This window comes from Bos indicus, chromosome 3, assembly GCF_029378745.1.
Source record: "Bos indicus isolate NIAB-ARS_2022 breed Sahiwal x Tharparkar chromosome 3, NIAB-ARS_B.indTharparkar_mat_pri_1.0, whole genome shotgun sequence".
NCBI classification, from domain to species: Eukaryota; Metazoa; Chordata; class Mammalia; order Artiodactyla; family Bovidae; genus Bos; species Bos indicus.
In genome coordinates, this window is record NC_091762.1 from 66,943,829 (window position 1) to 66,963,080 (window position 19,252).

Sequence of the window (19,252 nt, forward strand, 5' to 3'; positions counted from 1 at the left end):
CTACTCTATAAACCAAGCAGCCTTACGAAAATGATTCAGCAGTTCTTTCATAATGTTCATCTTTGTGCATTTAAACAGCTAAGATTTACTATTTCTCAAAACTCTTCTTTAAAAACACCTTGGTATAGGAAAGTATAATATCTATCTAGCCTACTTACAGGTTACAGAGGTTTGTAAGCTATTCAGCAAAAATTTTTAGTACCACCAAGGAATACTTAATGTCAAAGATAAACTTTCCAAGTCCAAAAAACTTGGGGGAAAATGCTAAGATCAAAAGTTACCTTAAGACTCTTACTTTTTAGAAAAGCATATTGCAATTTGGAATCCAGTGCAAGGACCAGCACTGAGAGTAGAATAAAAATATAATAAAAATAATGTATTCTAGAATTAGTTTCTAAAAAAAGTCCATTAAATATTCATTATCAAAGAACACTGGTATAGCAGTATAAAAAGTATTAAATTGTTCTGGAGGGCAATTCTGGGAACTAAAAAAAAAAAACCAGATTCTTATCTGATTCAATCATTTTCAGAGAGCTAGAAATATTATTAGGAATTGACATATTAAATGATTTTAGAAGCCAAAGACTACTAGATCTTTCGCATTTCTGAAAGATGCATTACATATCAACAAATGGAAAGAAATCTGGCTTATCACGCAGAGAGAAGGGTGATAAACGATTTTCATATTTTTTCAAATAGCATAAATAACAAAAGGATTAGAGTAGCAGCGGTGAAATGCAAGAATTCACCTCAACTTGGAATTCCAAGTTAATAAGGAGGCAATTATAAGACTTTAAATGAAAAAATTCTAACTAGGTTTTGTTAAAATAAGCAGTATAAATAATTCTTTCCAACATTTGGGAATGGTTTATTTAAAATGATTTTAGAAGCACTATAAATATCATACCTGGAAATTTGTCCTTAGAAAATAATAAGAAAAATTATATATACAAATATACCCACTGCAATTACACGCAAGAGGGTAATAAATCAATGTGGTCATTATTAAATTACATAGTACTTGAGAAACATTTTACTCTTACATTTACTTTTTCAGACTGAGTTGTCTCTTCTACCACTTAAGAGCTGAAAATCCATTACACAATCACTTTGTATTGAATTTTCTTCATCCGAGTTTGTTTGAGATGAATGGGGGTGGCTTTTTCTTTTGCGGGGGGGGGGGGGGGGGGGGGCGGTAAAGAGCAGTTGTTTCCCTGTAAATAATTATCGTGACAATAGAGTGTGTAAAAGGAACAATAATGGCAGCCTGTAGGGTAAATGGAGCAGAGATGTAAACAACATTCATTTAATAAATGTATTTTTAAAAACCAAAAAAATTACATAATAAGTCTATTTGAAACACTTTAGAAATTACATAAATCATTGCTTATTTGATTTTATAGGTATGTGTATATGTGGCAGAAAGCATGAAGAGAACAAAAACTAACGAGTTAGGAAAGCATACATTTTTTTCCTTTAATTTCTTTAAGGCTCTATATTTTTAACAAAAGATATGAAATTAGCATTTGTGTTTTTTTATTTTTACTATTCAAACACTGATGAGATTATTCCATGAAAACACAATTTTCTTCCTTTTATTAAAAGAAAATTACAAACACTGAGATTCTTTAATGGTTGCAGTTTACAAGGTCAAGTTCTTATGCTGGGGTAGAGGTGGATCCTCTCTAACTGAAGGACAGTTAAAATGTATTTTAAAGAAATGATTTTAATTTTTCAACCAAATCATAAAACTTTATATTTATTATTTTGTTTATAAAAGTTAATAGCAACAAAGCTTTTGTGCTTAATAATAAGTTTGAGGGGAGTCAAGGGCCAGAATCAAATATTCTAATGACATTACATTTTATTTTTAATAGATTTAACAAAATTCCCTTCTTGGAATATTATACTTTAATAATAAGTACAGAGAAATTATTTTTTAAAGAAGTATGAGTTCTTTATTTGATAATCACAATTTAAATATTAAATATGTTTAGATAATGAGAGCTAAAGGTAGCATTTTAACTACAAAAAAAAAACTAGAAGTTTATAACTAATCATTCAACTGATACCATCTTTACCTTCTACTTTGGCTTTATTCATAGATGATAAGAAAACAAGTTTTATTTCTCCAACTCACAAACCATTTCTCAGTTTATAATAAATACAGAGAAAGACAGTATGCCTTCTAAAGTCTCAGATGAAAGTACTATTAAAATTTACATCACTGAAATACTTGAAGACAAATGATTTCTAACAGTTTACTGATATTCCTGCTGAAAACTTCTATTAATATTTAATTAATTCTTTAACTGGGTACATTCAGACCTGAAATTTCTCATCTAGTATTAATGTTAGTAAATTATAACTTCCATTCCCTGATGCTTCTTATCCAAGAATAAGTAAACCAAGTCTTTTATACCTTGTTTAACAGTGTTGGAGATATTTGAATAGTGGCTATAAAATCTCCTAAGGTGCATCAGGGAATATTGATAGTGTAATGGTTAAAAGCACAGACTCTGGAGTTAGACTACCTGTATTAGAATCCTGGCAATACCACCTATTGGTTGTGTGGCCTTGGACTTAAACCTCTCTGAGCCTCAAGTTTCCTTATCTGTAAAACAGGATTGATATTACTACCTACTTCAAAGGGCTGGAGGGAGGATTAAATGAGATAAATGTGTGATGTACTTAAATGTGATTGGCAAATAATGATGTCCATGGAAGTGTTAGCTACTATTATGACAGTGCTTATCATATGAACTAGAAGAATTTTTTCCTAGAAAAACGATTACTGTAACATGTGTGTAACAAAATACCCTTATTTACAAGCACACGCATCCACTCACACAAAGCTATCCAACTAAGAAGAAATGGCCTTTTCCAAATATTCCAGTTAATATTTTCTACTTACTCATTTTGACTATGTTTAAAATTTTAAATCATCTTAAATCATTCTGTTATACGTGGTATTCATTGTGTTCAAACACACTGTATTTCAAATACAGTAATTAAGACAGTATGGTGCTGGTGAAAGAACAATAGATCAGAAAAGGCAAGCAGATCAATAAAACAGAATAGGGAGCCCAAAAATAAACTCATATAGTCAACTTATCTTTGACCAAGTAACGAAGGAAATACAATAGAAAAAAGATGTTTCTCATAGTGTTTGAACTACTGGACACCCACTTGTAAAGAAATGTATCTAGATACAGACTTCATACCTTTCACAAAAAATAACTCAAAATGGATCGCAGACCTAAATGGAAAATGATAAAACTCCTTAGAGCAGACGAAAAAAATCTATATGACATTTGTTTTGGCAATGCTTTTTATTTTAAAAAATATGATAACAAAGGCACAGTTCATGAAAGAAAGCGTTAATAGGCTGGATTTCATTAAAATTAAAATTTTCTACTGAAAAAGACACTGATAGAAGGATGAAAAGACAAAGCATAGACAGTAAGAAAATATTTCAAAAGATATATCTAGTAAGGGATTGTTATCAAAATACATAAATAACTCTTAAAACTCAACAATAAGAGAACAACTCAGTTTAAAAGATGAGTTAACATTTTTTAGACCTTAACAAACACCTTAACACATGTCAGCAAAGAAGATATACAGATGGTAAATAAGCATATAAAAATGTGAAAGTCACTCAGTTGTGTCTGACTCTTTGCGATCCCATGGACAGTCCATGGAATTCTCCAGGCCAGAATACTGGAGTGGGTAGCCTTTCCCTTTTCCAGGGGGACCTTCCCAACCCAAGGATCGAACCCAGGTCTCCCACATTACAGGCAGATTCTTTACCAGCTGAGCCACAAGGGAAGCCCAAGATTACTGGAGTGGGTAGCCTATCCCTTCTCCAGTGGATCCTCCCGACCCAGGAACTGAACTGGTGTCTCCTGCATTGCAGGTGGATTCTTTACCAACTGAGCTATCAGGGAAGCCCTAAGCATACAAAGATGCTCCATAATGTACGTCATCAGTTCAGTTAAGTTGCTCAGTCATGTCCGACTCTTTGCAACCCCATGAACTACAGCACGCCAGGCCTCCCTGTCCACCACCAGCTCCCGGAGTTCACCCAAACTCATGTCCATCGAGTCGGTGATGCCATCCAGCCATCTCATCCTCTGTTGTCCCCTTCTCCTCCTGCCCCCAATCCCTCCCAGCATCAGGGTCTTTTCCAATGAGTCAACTCTTCGCATGAGGTGGCCAAAGTATTGGAGTTTCAACTTTTGCATTAGTCCTTCCAAAGAACACCCAGGACTGATCTCCTTTAGAATGGACTGGTTGGATCTCCTTGCAGTCCAAGAGACTCTCAAGAGTCTTCTCCAACACCACCGTTCAGAAGCATCATCAGGGAAATGCAAATTAAAACGATAAAATATCATAACACACCTATTAGAATGGCCAAAATTCAGAACTCTGGCAGTACCAATGCTGGCATAGAATAATAGTTACTCTCTTTCAGTGCTGGTAGGCATGTCTTCTACTTTGACAGAGAGTTTGGTGATTTCTTACAAAACTAAAATACATTTATTGTGTGATCTGGCAATCATGTTCCTTGGTATTCCTCAGAAGAGCTGAAAACCAACATCCACACAAAAACTTGCACATGAATGTTTATAGCAGCTTTATTCATAAGTGCCAAAACTTGGACACAATGTCCTTCAGTAGGTGAATAAACTGTGGTAAAATTCCATTCAGACAATGGAACATTATTCAGCACTAAAAATGACTTTCTCAAAATAAAATAAATTTAAAAATAAGAAAGTTAAAAGAAATTAGCCATCAAACCATGTAAAAACATGGAGGAAACAAATGCATATTACTAAATCAAAGAAGCCAGTCTGAAAAGGCTACACGCTATATATTATTTTCAAAAAGGCAAAACTATGGAGACAATAAAAAGATCAGCTGTTGCCAAGGGTTAGTGGGAAGGGAAGGATAAATAGGTGGGGTACAGAGGATTTTAAGGTAGTGAAACTACTCAGTATGATACCGAAAGGTAGGCACATGTCAATATACAGATTTGTCCAAACTCATAGAATATACAACACCAAGAGTGAAACCTAATGTAAATTATGGACTCTGGGTGATAATAATTTATTAGTATCAATTCATGGGGCTACCCTGGTAGCTCAGCTGGTAAAGAATCTACCTGCAGTGCAGGAGACCCCGGTTCAATTCCTAGGTCAGGAAGATTCTCTGGAGAAGGGATAAGCTACCCACTCTAGTATTCTTGGGCTTCCCTGGTGGCTCAGTCAGTAAAGAATCCACCTGCAATGCGAGATTGAGACCTGGGTTTGATCCCTGGGTTGAGAAGACGCCTTGGAGGAGGGCATGGCAACCCACTCCAGTATTCTTACCTAGAGAATCCCCATGGACAGAGGAGCCTGGCAGGCTGTAGTCCATAGGGTCACAAAGAACTGGATACGACTAACCGACTAAGCACACACAGCATAAGTTCATGAGTTGTAAACATATGTTCCATCTATAGTGGGAGATGTTGATAATGTAGCGGGGGGCGCTATGCATGTGTAGAGGCAGGAGGTATATGGGAAAATTCTGTATTTCTGTACCTTCCATTCAGTTGTGCTGTGAACCTAAAACTGACCTAAAAAAAGGAAGTTGTTATTTATAACAATTTTAAAATAAGTGGATAAGAAGTTTAGTGTTTATTTAATATATATCTTTGATTTTAGAGTCAGATCTTTTCAGTCTTGATTTCTGTTGCTGCTTTATATACTTCAATCATTCTGTATTACTTGAAAGATGCCTTGAGAAAACTATCATCATTGCATTTTCAACTATTAGGGGACTAGAATAAAGGGACTGCTGCTGCTGCTAAGTCGCTTCAGTCGTGTCCGACTCTGTGCGACCCCATGGACTGAAGCCTACCAGGCTTCTCCGTCCATGGGATTCTCCAGGCAAGAACACTGGAGTGGGTTGCCATTTCCTTCTCCAATGCATGAAAGTGAAAAGTGAAAGTGAAGTCGCTCAGTCGTGTCCAATTCTTCACGACCCCATGGACTGCAGCCCACCAGGCTCCTCCGTCCATGGGATTTTCCAGGCAAGAGCACTGGAGTGGGGTGCCATTGCCTTCTCCCATAAAGGGACTACAGATGTCTAAAGAGTAAGTCAAATAATAAAGACCTTAAAAAAAAGAAAAGAAAAAATAAATAAAGACCTTCATGTTGATGTACAGCAGAAACCAAAATAACACTGTAATCATCCTCCAATTAACAATAAATTTAAGAAAAAGAAGAAAAGACCTAAGAATTTCAATGCTTGGTTCCTACTCTCAGCTCTGCCATTTAATAGGTAATTTAGGCAAGTCATTTAATTTCTCTGAATTCCTGACAAAAGTTACTGTGAGAATCAGATAATATACATGAAAGCACTAAAATTTATACAATGACCTTTATTTATAAATTGTTTTCATTATTTTAAGTTATACAAACTATTCTGCTACTACTTGGAGGTCTACTGACTAATCGTCTCTCTTCACTGAGGAAATTTTACTTATAAAGCATTAGAGTAACTACCAGAATCATCCCCAAAGAACTTGGGCATCCTCTAAGATCATGCCCCTTTCCATGTCCCCTTTTCAGACCTTTATCTCTGAATTTTAGCCTCTTAATCAATGTTTTTTAAAAAAACTGTTCTATGTCTTCCCTTTAATAATAATTATATGTTTACAGTTTATCAAACACTACCATGTGCTTTCTCATATGTAATCTATATACAGGCATATACATCTGATATTGAAACTAGTGATAAGATTTCAAAGAGCTTTTCAGTAGTTATCAATCTAATAGTGATTTAAGATATTTCTAACAATAGTTAAATAGACACTGACCCAATATTAATATAAACAATATTATTGGGCTTCCCAGGTGGCACTAGTGATAAAACCTGCCTGCCAACGTAGTAGACATTAGAAACTCAGGTTTGATCCCTGGGTTTGGAAGATGGCCTGGAGGAGGGCATGGCAACCTACTCAACTATTCTTGCCTGAAGAATCCCATGGACAGAGGAGCCTGGCAGGCTACAGTCCATAGGGTCACAAAAAGTTGGACATGACTGAAGCAACTTAGTAGGCGTGCGAGGAGTACTATTAGGCTGTGTCTGTTCTGATATTTGGCCCTCGTTTTAGATAAGACCTAAATAATTACATATAATCAAACTACTGGCCATCTAATATATTTTATCTCTGCATTTTATACTTTCCTAAAATGCCTTCAAAGCACTGAGGCATCATTATCATAGATTTATTACAGCAAATTGCTTATGAGTTTGAAATTTGGATTCTATATTCTCATTCTTGTGGAATGAGCATAAGTTATAATACCTAAAAATTTTGTCATGGGTACAAATATAACTTTAGGAAAAAAATTAAAATATTTTGAAAAGATTCATTTCTTACTACATCCAGGTCACAAAACAGAAAATTTAAACTAAAAACAAGTATCTTTAAGACATTAAACAACCATCTACTTAAATTGTTCTAGAAACCCTGTTTTTTTTTTCTTAACTCTAAATGTCCTTCTTTGGGTAATTACAGTAATTTGGACTCATATTTGGAATTAGGCAGTCAACAGAAGTATTTGAGTGCCCATTTTATAGTATCTAATGGGTACTACACTTGTTTTCAAAAATAGATATGCCCATGTGCCCTAGAGTCTGTGCTTGGCAAAGAGAAGCTATTGCAGTGAGACACCCACACATGGAAACGAGAGAGTAGTCCTTGCTCACTGCAACTAGAGAAAACCAAATTCAGTAATGAAGACCCAGTGCAACCAAAAATAAATTAATTTTTAAAAATCTAAGATTATAAAACAATAAATACAAATTATACTAAAAATTTGGCACTAAGGTAGGTAGTGGCTTGGCTAGAGGAAAAGCAGCAAGCCTGGGTATCATGCTTTCAGAAGATATAATGCTTTCAGAAGCTAACAGGCTGATAAAGAATTCTTAATGACCTCTTCAATTGTTATTAAGAAGAGATGTATTCAGCTCTTATCATCTTTTCCATTTTCATTCCCCATGTACAAATCTGTACATATCTCAAGTCTACAGCTAGCAATCAAATTAAATAGTTTGATACAAAGACCATAAACAATTAAAAGCTAAATGGTGTTATGTAACTAAAACAGGAGTAAAGGGGCCATTGAGGCACAGAAGAAAGAGCATCAGATTTGGGATGAGAGAATTTGGTTCCAGTATTCTTAGTTGTGTTATTTAGCATCTATACAAAGTTCTGGAAAAACCAGGTATTATTCCCTTATTCTCCAAAATGAGTAACATCATCCACCTCACTAGATTGACATATAGAATGAGAAAATATGGAAAGGGCTTTTAAAAGGAAAACACTATACAAATGTTAATTATATGCTCACTCTGGACAGAGTGGTGGGGATGAAAAAGAAAAAATGTTTCATTTTTCAGAAAAAAAATGTGTTTCAGAAAAATGTGCAGTATCTTGAAAGATTATTATAATTTAGAAAGAAAGATAGGAAGGGGAAGGGTTTGTGTTTTGGACCAAGAACTCAAAGCCCAGAAGAAAAAGCATAAAATTATTCATCAGATTAAATCATAAGATTTAGGAAGGCTCACTTTAAGAAGCTGACACAAAGAAGTTATGATCAGATTGCTGAGAAAGTTTTAAATGTCAATTTTTTTACCTAATGACTGCTCCTTTATGTTTCAAGAAGTGCTAATTCCATAGGTCTTCAAAATAAACTTTGGGCTTTCCTTGTGGCTCAGCTGGTGAAGAATCCACCTGTAATGCGGGAGACCTGGGTGTGATCCCTGGGTCGGGAAGATCCCCTGGAGAAAGGAAAGGCTACCCACTCCAGTATTTTGGCCTTGAGAATTCCATGGACTTCTCCATGGTCCTTGGGGTTGCAGAGTTGGACACGACTGAGCAACCTTCACTTTCACTTTGAAATAAACTATTTCAAACCTTGTTTCCTATCTTAAGTGTCAATTTACTTTGAAGATAGTGAAATGCCTTTTTAAGTTCTCTTAGTAAGCTAGTGAAATTATCTTAGTTCTCTTACTAAGGTAAAAAGTTTCATCAATATTTGTAAGCTTCCAAAAACACCAGGAAAAGATATCAAACTAACATTAAAAGTTTGACAGGAAGGAGAGACTTATCAATCATAATTCTCCTTGGACTACTGTCTATGCCACCTAAATTTCCCAGTATTTTAATCACTATAGCTATATTAGTAATCCCCAAGTTCTCAAATTTTGATTTTTCCAAGTTTTGATTCCATCACTGCTTTTTTTTACAATAGTTTTCCCAGCACAAAGCACTATAATAGAATGTATCCATTCAATTTTACCACTTTAACAGTCTTTACCCAAAAAAAGTAATAAAATTAAAAAAAAAATTTAAGTATACACTCTTTAAAAAATAAATAAAATGGCTTTAATGTTTATTGAAAAAATAGTAGTGTTATCTGCAGACACTCAGGTATAATAAATAGTCCATACTTTTCAAGAAAGTATTTCCCTTTGGGGAATATAGAATTGATTTTATTCTGTGGTAATATTAAAATGTTTCCTAATAAAATAGCCCAATAATAACTTGCCCTTCTTTCCAACCCTCTTTTACAAGAAGTCACTGAAAAACTTCCACAGGGCTAGTGAATAGACTGTGGGCTAATCTCATACTTTCTTAAATTTTAGCATTAAAGAGTTCTCAGACTTCCCTCGGAGAAGGCAGCGGCACCCCACTCCAGTACTCTTGCCTGGAAAATCTCATGGATGGAGGAGCCTGGTGGGCCACAATCCATGGGGTCGCTAAGAGTCAGACAAGACTCAGCGACTTCACTTTCACTTTCCTGTATTGGAGAAGGCAATGGCAACGCACTCCAGTGTTCTTGCCTGGAGAATCCCAGGGACAGGGGAGCCTCGTGGGCTGCCGTCTATGGGGTTGCACAGAGTCGGACATGACTGAAGCGACTTAGCAGCAGCAGCAGACTTCCCTGGTGGTCTAGTGATTGGGACTATGCACTTCGACTGCAGGGAGCGTGGGTTCAATCCCTGGTTGAGGAACTGAGATCCCACTTGCCACACAGTGCAGTCAAAAATTACAAAAAGAAGAATCAAAGTGTTCTGTACAGTATTTTTCAATACTGAATCAGAAAGTAAAAAAAAGCTATAGAATTTCTAGGTCATTTTAAATGGGTCTTGTAAACTGGTATTTGATTATGTTGAAAGATCACATAATTTACAACAGTGCTGTCCAGCAGCGAGCTACAAATAAAGTAAGTTACAAACAAAAGCCACATATGTAATTAAAAATTTTATAATCCACATTTTAATAAAAGAAATGTGAAATTTTAATAATATATTTTAACTCAATAAATCTGATATACACTACAACATATAGTCAATATAAAAATTATCAATAAGATATTTTACAACTCTTTTTTGTTGTACTAAGTCTTCAGAATAATCCAGTGTGAATTTTACATTTATTCAACATCTCAATTCAGAGAGCCACATTTCAGGTACTTTGCTTCAAGTGGCTAGTGGCTACTGTATTAGCGTAGATCTAGAGGTTTCTTCTAATTACTAGTGCTATGATCCAGCTTTTCAGAAACCTTAACCTATGAACTTAAGTATATCATATATACACATCTTTTACATGCACATTTGGGGAAAACAAAATCTTAACAGGTGAATACTAAAGAGAAGTTCATTTTGGGGAATTCCTTAGTGGTCCAGTGGTTAGGACTCTGTGCTTGGGGAACTAAAATTCCACAAGCCACACTGCAAGGCCAAATAAAATTTAAAAATAAAAATTTTATTTTTACTTATAAAATAGTATCCCAGTGCTGACTTCAGTTGTACATTAATTGGCATAACGCAGAGAAGATTATTATAGCCCTTGCCCAAGGAACATGCATATTCATAAAGCATTTTACATTTTTAAAAAAGATAGGAAGGGAATTCCCTGGAATTCCAGTGGTTAGGAGTCTGAGCTTTTACTGCTGAGGGCCCAGGTTCGTGGTTGGGAAAGCAGGATCCCACAAGCCACCCTGGGATGGCCAAAAAAAAAGATAAATATGTGAAGTGATAGATGTATCAATTAGAGGGGAGTAATAGTAATCCTTTCATAATGTATACATATATCAGATTTTCACAATGTACACTTTAAATATCTTACAATATTGTCAATTATATCTCAATAAAGTCAAAAATCAAAGCATCTCATTTTTCATCTACAAAAAAGGACTTTTTTGTGAGGATTTTTTCAAATACTTTACTTTTAGGATAAAGTAGTGGGAATTGTTCTGTTTACACACGCTCCCTCAGTATATGCTTTCACAATGATAAAAAAGCAACACTGGGAAATGAGGAATTTATGTGATTTTTATTCTTTTCTAAAGTTTCTCCTCTCACAGGTAGCTAGGGAAGGCATCATGCTGCTGCTGCTGCTGCTGCTAAGTCGCTTTAGTCGTGTCCAACTCTGTGCGACCCCATAGACGGCAGCTCACAAGGCTCCGCCATCCCTGGGATTCTCCAGGCAAGAACACTGGAGTGGGTTGCCATTTCCTTCTCCAATGCATGAAAGTGAAAAGTGAAAGGGAAGTCGCTCAGTCGTGTCCGACTCTTAGCAACCCCATGGACTGCAGCCTACCAGTCTCCTCCATCCATGGGATTTTCCAGACAAGAGTACTGGAGTGGGGTGCCAAGGCCTTCTCCGAGGGAAGACATCATAGTCACCTGGAAAACTTAATTGGCTGGTCAGAGAGGTAGTCTGTGGAAAAGTGAAACCAACAGCTCCTCAAGGTAAGACAAGCACTAGAGAGAAAAAAAAATGATGCAGGAGAGGTAAGGCAGGAAAGGAAAGGATAAGCTGCTGTTTTGCCTAACTATTAGACTCTGGCAAGAATGCAATAAGCTGATTATTTAGCAAGTTTGTTTAGCTCTCCAACTGTTTATAATTCAATAAAATGATTTATTTTACATTAAAACAGTACCTAACCTTAACTACAAAATATCTTTATGGGGTGCATCTGTAAAGGCATAAATAATTAAACCACTGCCATTGTGGAAACTAAAATATGATTCAAAGGCTTCACTGAAACCTAGCAAATAGTACTAAGACATGTATAAAATAAGCCATTCTATAGTATTCACCAACTTTTATAAAACTAGGCCATTGACTGCCTAACTCCAAATACAATGAGCCCAAAGTACTGCAATTGCTTAAAGGAAGAGAAAGAAGTGGGATTTCAAGAATAATTTAATTTTAAATGGACTGGATTTAATGTTTGAGTTTTTAATATTTTAAAATACAGCCTTTTTATTTTCTAGGCTAAAGCAGCAAGTCAAGGCAACTGTTCAGTTCAGCTCAGTCACTCAGTCTTGTCGACTCTTTGCGACCCCATGGACTACAGCATGCCAGGTTTCCCTGTCCATCACCAACTCCCGGAGCCTACTCTGGCAACAGTTACTGAAATCAAAACAATTTTGGTCATGATCCCTCCCCTTATAATATAAACATAAAATAGTACCTACTGTATATTGCTGCTTTCCCCATACAGTAGCAGAGACTGTGGCCCATGTGTGGCCCTAAAGAGAAAATGTTTGCCAACCCCTGCTTTATATAAATTATTCTTTGACTGGAGGCAGAGGGCAAGCTAAAACAGCAGTGAACACAATAAAAGTCTATTAAATCTAGCAAATTTTAAAAAACAGTTTTCACTATAAACACTTAGCTTATAAAATGTTAGCCTGGCTGATGGTAAAATAAAACTTGTAAACTAAAATTCTCAACCTGGGCATGTTTGCTAAAGGGAACATATAAGAAAACTTAGGGTAGTGAGGTGAGATGTTTATCAGAAGAGGGGCACATATTTTAGAAGTTTCACAATACTTTAATAATTATACCTCTATATTGTCCAGCTTGATCTAACTCATCAATCCTAGCCATAAATGAAAAGTCAAATTCATGCTATCTCATTATTTACCAGTTACATTCTATAAACTTGCATAACACTGAATTAGCAAATACTGAATCATTGCCCCTAAGGGAAATGCTGCATTAAGTCAACTCATCAACACATAACCTTTTTTCACGTGTGTTCCTGTATAAAGACTGTTTATTACAAAACTGAACACATGGTCAAATAGCACTTTAACTCCTACCTGAATGAAGCTTATTTTAACACATGTATTCCCTCCATAAGGCACATCACACCTTTCTTGTGCTTAGTGGGAACATCAGAGAGCACTTCAGTACATCACTGAAATATCTCTTTAAACAGTAAAATTTTTTTAAAAAAGCACAAAAATGCAAAAACACACTAAATACACTACAAAGACCTGTTCATGCGAGCTGAAATAAGGTTAAGCACCGCCTTATTGGAAATCAGCTGTGAACATAAGACTCAAATTTTTTTTGCTGCTCTGCTCATGTACACGCACATGGAAAGCACCCTGAGTACTAACTTCAGGGTTATAAATAAATTTTAGTGAGTGCTCCAATTTCAAGATAATGAATATCTTGAAATATGGATAATGAAAGATCAACTGTGTAATGATGTACTACTACTGATAATCTAAATTATGATCAGTTAAAAATTATTTTTAAGCAACAGCAAAATGAATACTACATAATCACCCAAAGTAATGTCTTTAAAGTAATATTTCTTTAGTATGTATAAATCAAGTGATGTGTATGTGTATTTTCCTCTTCTCCACAGTCAGCTTAGTACTGCTTTGAGATTCAATCTCTAATTGAGCAAATCAGACTCCCAACTTGGGTTAGGTTCCTCTGACCACAAGTTTCCACATTTTTCTCAGTATCTATGTAACAATCTATATGCCGATACCCTACTCACTGGCTTATAGCCTCCCTACAGTGCTGGTTTTTTAAGAACAATTTTACTAGTATAAGGCCTTACTATACATTGCTGTTCAATTAACTTCTACTGAGCAAACAATTCAATGAAATGAGAAATTACAAGGACCTAAAGAAAGGCAATGCCAAAGAATGCTCAAACTACCGCACAATTGCACTCATCTCACATGCTAGTAAAGTAATGCTCAAAATTCTCCAAGCCAGGCTTCAGCAATATGTGCACCGTGAACTTCCTGATGTTCAAGCTGGTTTTAGAAAAGGCAGAGGAACCAGAGATCAAATTGCCAACATCCAATGGATCATGGAAAAAGCAAGAGAGTTCCAGAAAAACATCTATTTCTGCTTTATTGACTATGCCAAAGCCTTTGACTGTGTGGATCACAATAAACTGTGGAAAATTCTGAAAGAGATGGGAATACCAGGCCACCTGACCTGCCTCTTGAGAAATCTGTATGCAGGTCAGGAAGCAACAGTTAGAACTGGACATGAACAACAGACTGGTTCCAAATAGGAAAAGGAGTACATCAAGGCTGTATATTGTCACCCTGCTTATTTAACTTCTATGCAGAGTACATTATGAGAAACGCTGGACTGGAAGAAGCACAAGCTGGAATCAAGATTGCCGGGAGAAATATCAATCACCTCAGATATGCAGATGACACCACCCTTTTGGCAGAAAGTGAAGAGGAACTCAAAAGCCTCTTGATGAAAGTGAAAGTGGAGAGTGAAAAAGTTGGCTTAAAGTTCAACATTCAGAAAATGAAGATCATGGGATCTGGTCCCATCACTTCATGGGAAATAGATGGGGAAACAGTGGAAACAGTGTCAGACTTTCTTTTTCTGGGCTCCAAAATCACTGCAGATGGTGACTGCAGCCATGATATTAAAAGATGTTTACTCCTTGGAAGGAAAGTTATGACCAACCTAGACAGCATATTCAAAAGCAGAGACATTACTTTGCCAACAAAGGTCTGTCTAGTCAAGGCTATGGTTTTTCCAGTGGTCATGTATGGATGTGAGAGTTGGACTGTGAAGAAGGCTGAGTGCCGAAGAATTGATGCTTTTGAACTGTGGTGTTGGAGAAGACTCTTGAGACTCCCTTGGACTGCAAGGAGATCCAACCAGTCCATTCTGAAGGAGATCGGCCCTGGGATTTCTTTGGAGGGAATGATGCTAATGCTGAAACTCCAGTACTTTGGCCACCTCATGCGAAGAGCTGACTCACTGGAAAAGACTCTGATGCTGGAAGAGATTGAGGGCAGGAGGAGAAGGGGATGGCAGAGGATGAGATGGCTGGATGGCATCACTGACTCAATGGATGTGACTCTGAGTGAACTCTGGGAGTTGGTGATGGACAGGGAGGCCTGGTGTGCTGCGATTCATGGGATCACAAAGAGTCGGACATGACTGAGTGACTGAACTGAACTGAACTGAAAGTATGAAGACTATGATATAAAAAGACAACTGGGTAAATCTGATAGAGGTAGAATACACACAATTTACCAACCAACTTTATATGGGGAATTTGTAAAGATTTTAGATTGCCCTGGTTTCTTCTTCATCTTCTTTTTGGCCATGTGGCTTGCAGTATCCTCCCCAACCAGGGATTGAACCCGGGCACCATCTGTGAAAGCCCAGAATCATAACTATTAGGCCAAAGATGTGTAATGTTGGGCTACTAGTGAAAGTATAGAATATAGGAAGAGTAGATTTGAAGAAAAAGATGAGTTCCATTTAGTTGCCTATAACCCCTTCATCTATGCTACTTCTATACTTGGAAAATTTTATTGCCTGATAAAACTGCATTCCTAAGTACTAGCTGTGTTGGAATAACTTGTTCCAACTATAATGAAAGATCATACAGGGCAATGTTTATTTACTTTTTGACTTCCCAAAACCTGGCACAATATTTAATTGAATTTAATGTGGATGAAGATGTCCAGGAGACAGCTGGATATTCTAAACAGGCTTTTAAAGGAAAGAAGTCTTCACTGGAGATAAAGATTTAGAAAAGATCATAACACAGGTGGTATTTTAAAAGATTAAAAGAATCACATTTGAGGGACTTCCCTGGTGGTCCTTGATTAAGACTCCCCCGTCCAATGTGTGTGTGGGGGGTTCAGGTTTGATTCCTTGTCAGGGAGCTAAGATTCCACATGCCTCATGACCAAAAAGCAAAACATAAAACCGAAGCAATACTGTAACAAATTCAATAAAGAGTTTAAAAATGGTCCACACCAAAAGAATCTTAAAAAAAAAAAAAATAACACTTGAAAGAATCACAGACAGAATACTTTGGGATACCAGTATTTAGAGGACACATCAATAAAGGGGAAAAAATGAAAAACACTAAGAAGTCGCACTCAGAGATCAACCAGGTGAGAGTGGTATGGCAGACAGTACTGATAATGAACCAAACAGCCATTCCTATCTTCTTCCTGGAAAACAGGTATCTAGTTTCCTCCAGAGTAATGAACCTTCAAGAAAGGTTGATGCCTCCCCCTGGCTCCTGGGGAATGACTAGTGGTTAGTCTAAGTCAATCATGTAATCACATTTCCTTTTGCCAGTGACTGGTGCACAGGTGGCCAATGAGATGCAAGGGAAATGCCCTGGGGGAGATTCTCTTCCCTATGAAGAGATATCTACCCAAGAGAAAACCCAGCACTGCCTTTCTGCTTTGGGATAATTAAAATATTGTGCCTGCTATCTTACAACCCTGAAAGTAAACATCTGTGACACAGTGAGAATGCTAGAGTAAAAAGAAAACAAGAGGCTGGGTTGCATCCCTGAACCAATATTGGAATCATCTATCATTGGCCTTATTGTTAAAGAAATTGTTACTTGGAGCTGAAAACATCTTGATATCACTTGATATCATGGGTGTCCCAAAACCAAAAGGAGGACAGTGTTTCATGAAGGATACAGAAAAGTCAAGAAGGGTGACAGAAAAGTACCCACAAGAGTGAGAATGATTTTGGTTTCAGTAGTTGTAACTAATCATGGTAAGCACTCAGTCCTTAACTATGTGCAAGAATTATTCTAAAAACTTAATACATATGAACTGAACAATAAGAGATATGAAAATGAAATAGTAAATTTAAGCTTTTAAAGATAATCTGAGGGAAGAAGAGAGACTTGTAATAAAGTAGGGATAAGGAAGGATTGGGGCTTCCAGGTGGCACAGAACCCGCCTAACAATGCAGATATGAGAGACATGGGTTCAATTCCTGCCTTGGGAAGATATGCTGGAGGAGGGCATGGCAACCCACTCCAGTATTCTTATCTGGAGAATCCCTTGGATAGAGGAACCCGGTAAGCTACAGTCCACTGGATCACAAAAAGTCAGCAAATAATTGAAGCTAAAACTTAGCAGCAACAGCAGCAAATAAGTTAATTTTAAGATAGTCAAGAGAGGAAAAAAACAGGAAAATGAGATATATAAAAATACATACAAATACGTAAGAAAAGAAATAATTGTGTAAGTCAAGTCTCAGAGGAGAGAGGAAGGTTTGAAATAGAGGAAATTGGAACAAACTCAGAAGTAAAGCTCTAAGAGAAAATAAATAAGGAAAAAATCATAAATCTGAAGGCAAGAGGATTAGGACATCCACAACTAAGAAGCTAAGAATAAAAGTAGGGCATTTGATGCAGGATGATGGTTTGACACAGCAGTTATGGGAACTAGGAAGGAAACTAATCAGAAATATGTAAAGGATTACTAAGTCTCACTGAGGACCCAGCCAAAACCAGAAACCATAAGATGAATCAACATTCATTTCTTCATAAACATTTTAAGGATTTTCCATATGCCAAGGCACTTTCCTAGGTGTTGGGGATAAACTGAGAACAAAAATTCCTGCCTCATGTACTTTACATTCTAATGAAGATATAATTTAAAATATTTTTAAAATACTATATGGAATATTAGATAATGGTAGGTACTAAGGAAAATAAAGTGCAAAAGGGAAATAAGAGAATTTAAATTTTAGATGGGGTGGCCATAAATGGCTTCACCAAGAAAATAACGTTTGCACTCTGACCTGAAAGAAGGGGAAAACAATATAAATATGGGGGGGGGGGGTAGAACAAATACGGTAGAGGGAAATTTCAAGTACAAAAATCTAGAAGTGAGGGAATGCCAGGAATCTTTGAGGCTTGATTATTTAAGAATGGTGGGGTAGGGGATTTCCTTGGTGGTCCAGTGGTTGAGAATCCATTGACCAATGGGGAAGACAAGGGCTTGATCCCTGATCCGGGAAGATCCCACATGCTACAGTGCAACTAAGCCTACGAGCCTCAGCTACTGGGCCTGTGGCCTAGAGCCTGTGCTCTGCAACAAAAGAGAAGCCATCGCAATGAGAAGCCCACACACCACAACTAGAGGGTAGCCCTCACTCACCACTAGAGAAAGTCTGCATGCAGCGATGAAGACTCAGTGCAGCCAACAATAAATAAATTAAAAAATAATTAGAGGGTAGGAGTGGTGAAGGAGTTGGGAGATGGTCAGAGAAATAACAGATGCCTAGATGGTGTTGAGCCTTGCAGGTCACTAAAGACTTTGCCTTGAATGGAGGGAAAGTAAGAAGCCGTTGGAGAGTTTTATGCAGAAAAATGATGGGATTATTCTGGCTTCTAGAATGCAGAAGGACGGTAGGCAAGGATGGAAGACCAGTTAAGAATGTATTACAATAATACTCCAAGTGATTTCGTCCATGATATAGTAGTGAAGGTCCTATTTTATTTATTTTAGAAGTAGAGTCAGGATTTTCTGGTGAATCAGATGTGGAATGTAAGAGAAATCAATAATGACTCCAAGGTTTTTCAGCTTCAGTAAATTAAAAGAACAGAATTGTTATTTACTAAAATAGTAAGATAGAAGAGCTAGATGAGGAAATTGGAGAGTTCAGTATCGGACATGTTCAGTTTAAGATGCCAGTTACCCATACAAATGGTAATGTCTAATAGGCAGCTGGATATGAGTTTGATATTCATAGGGCTTCCCTGGTGACTCAGAGGTTAAAGCATCTGCCTCCTGTGCAGGAGACCCAGGTTCAATCCCTGGGTGGGGAAGATCCCCTGGAGAAGGAAATGGCAACCCACTCCAGTATTCTTGCCTGGAGAATCTCATGGGCGGAGGAGCCTGGTAGGCTACAGCTCATGGGGTCGCAAAGAGTTGGACATGACTGAGCGAGTTCACTTTCACTTTCTTTGATATTCATAGAGGCATTATGGAGGGAAAACAAAAAAACCAGTAGAAGTGAACTTTAAAACCTCGAGACTAAGGAGATTATATTAGAGTGAATGTAGATAGCAAAAAGAAAAAAAAAAGGGTCCAAGCAGAGAGTCATAGATTTACA

The 19,252-nt window shown here is 36.9% G+C and overlaps 1 protein-coding gene and 1 pseudogene across 2 annotated transcripts in view; one reads left to right on the forward strand and one right to left on the reverse strand.

Annotated features, from left to right (window-relative positions):
* The window catches only part of DNAJB4 (DnaJ heat shock protein family (Hsp40) member B4), a 44,413-nt gene that overhangs the window by 11,560 nt on the left and 13,601 nt on the right, over window positions 1-19,252 (reverse strand). The gene's annotated exons all lie outside the window — the stretch shown is intronic.
* On the forward strand, window positions 10,860-10,955 carry LOC139182369 (U6 spliceosomal RNA; annotated as a pseudogene).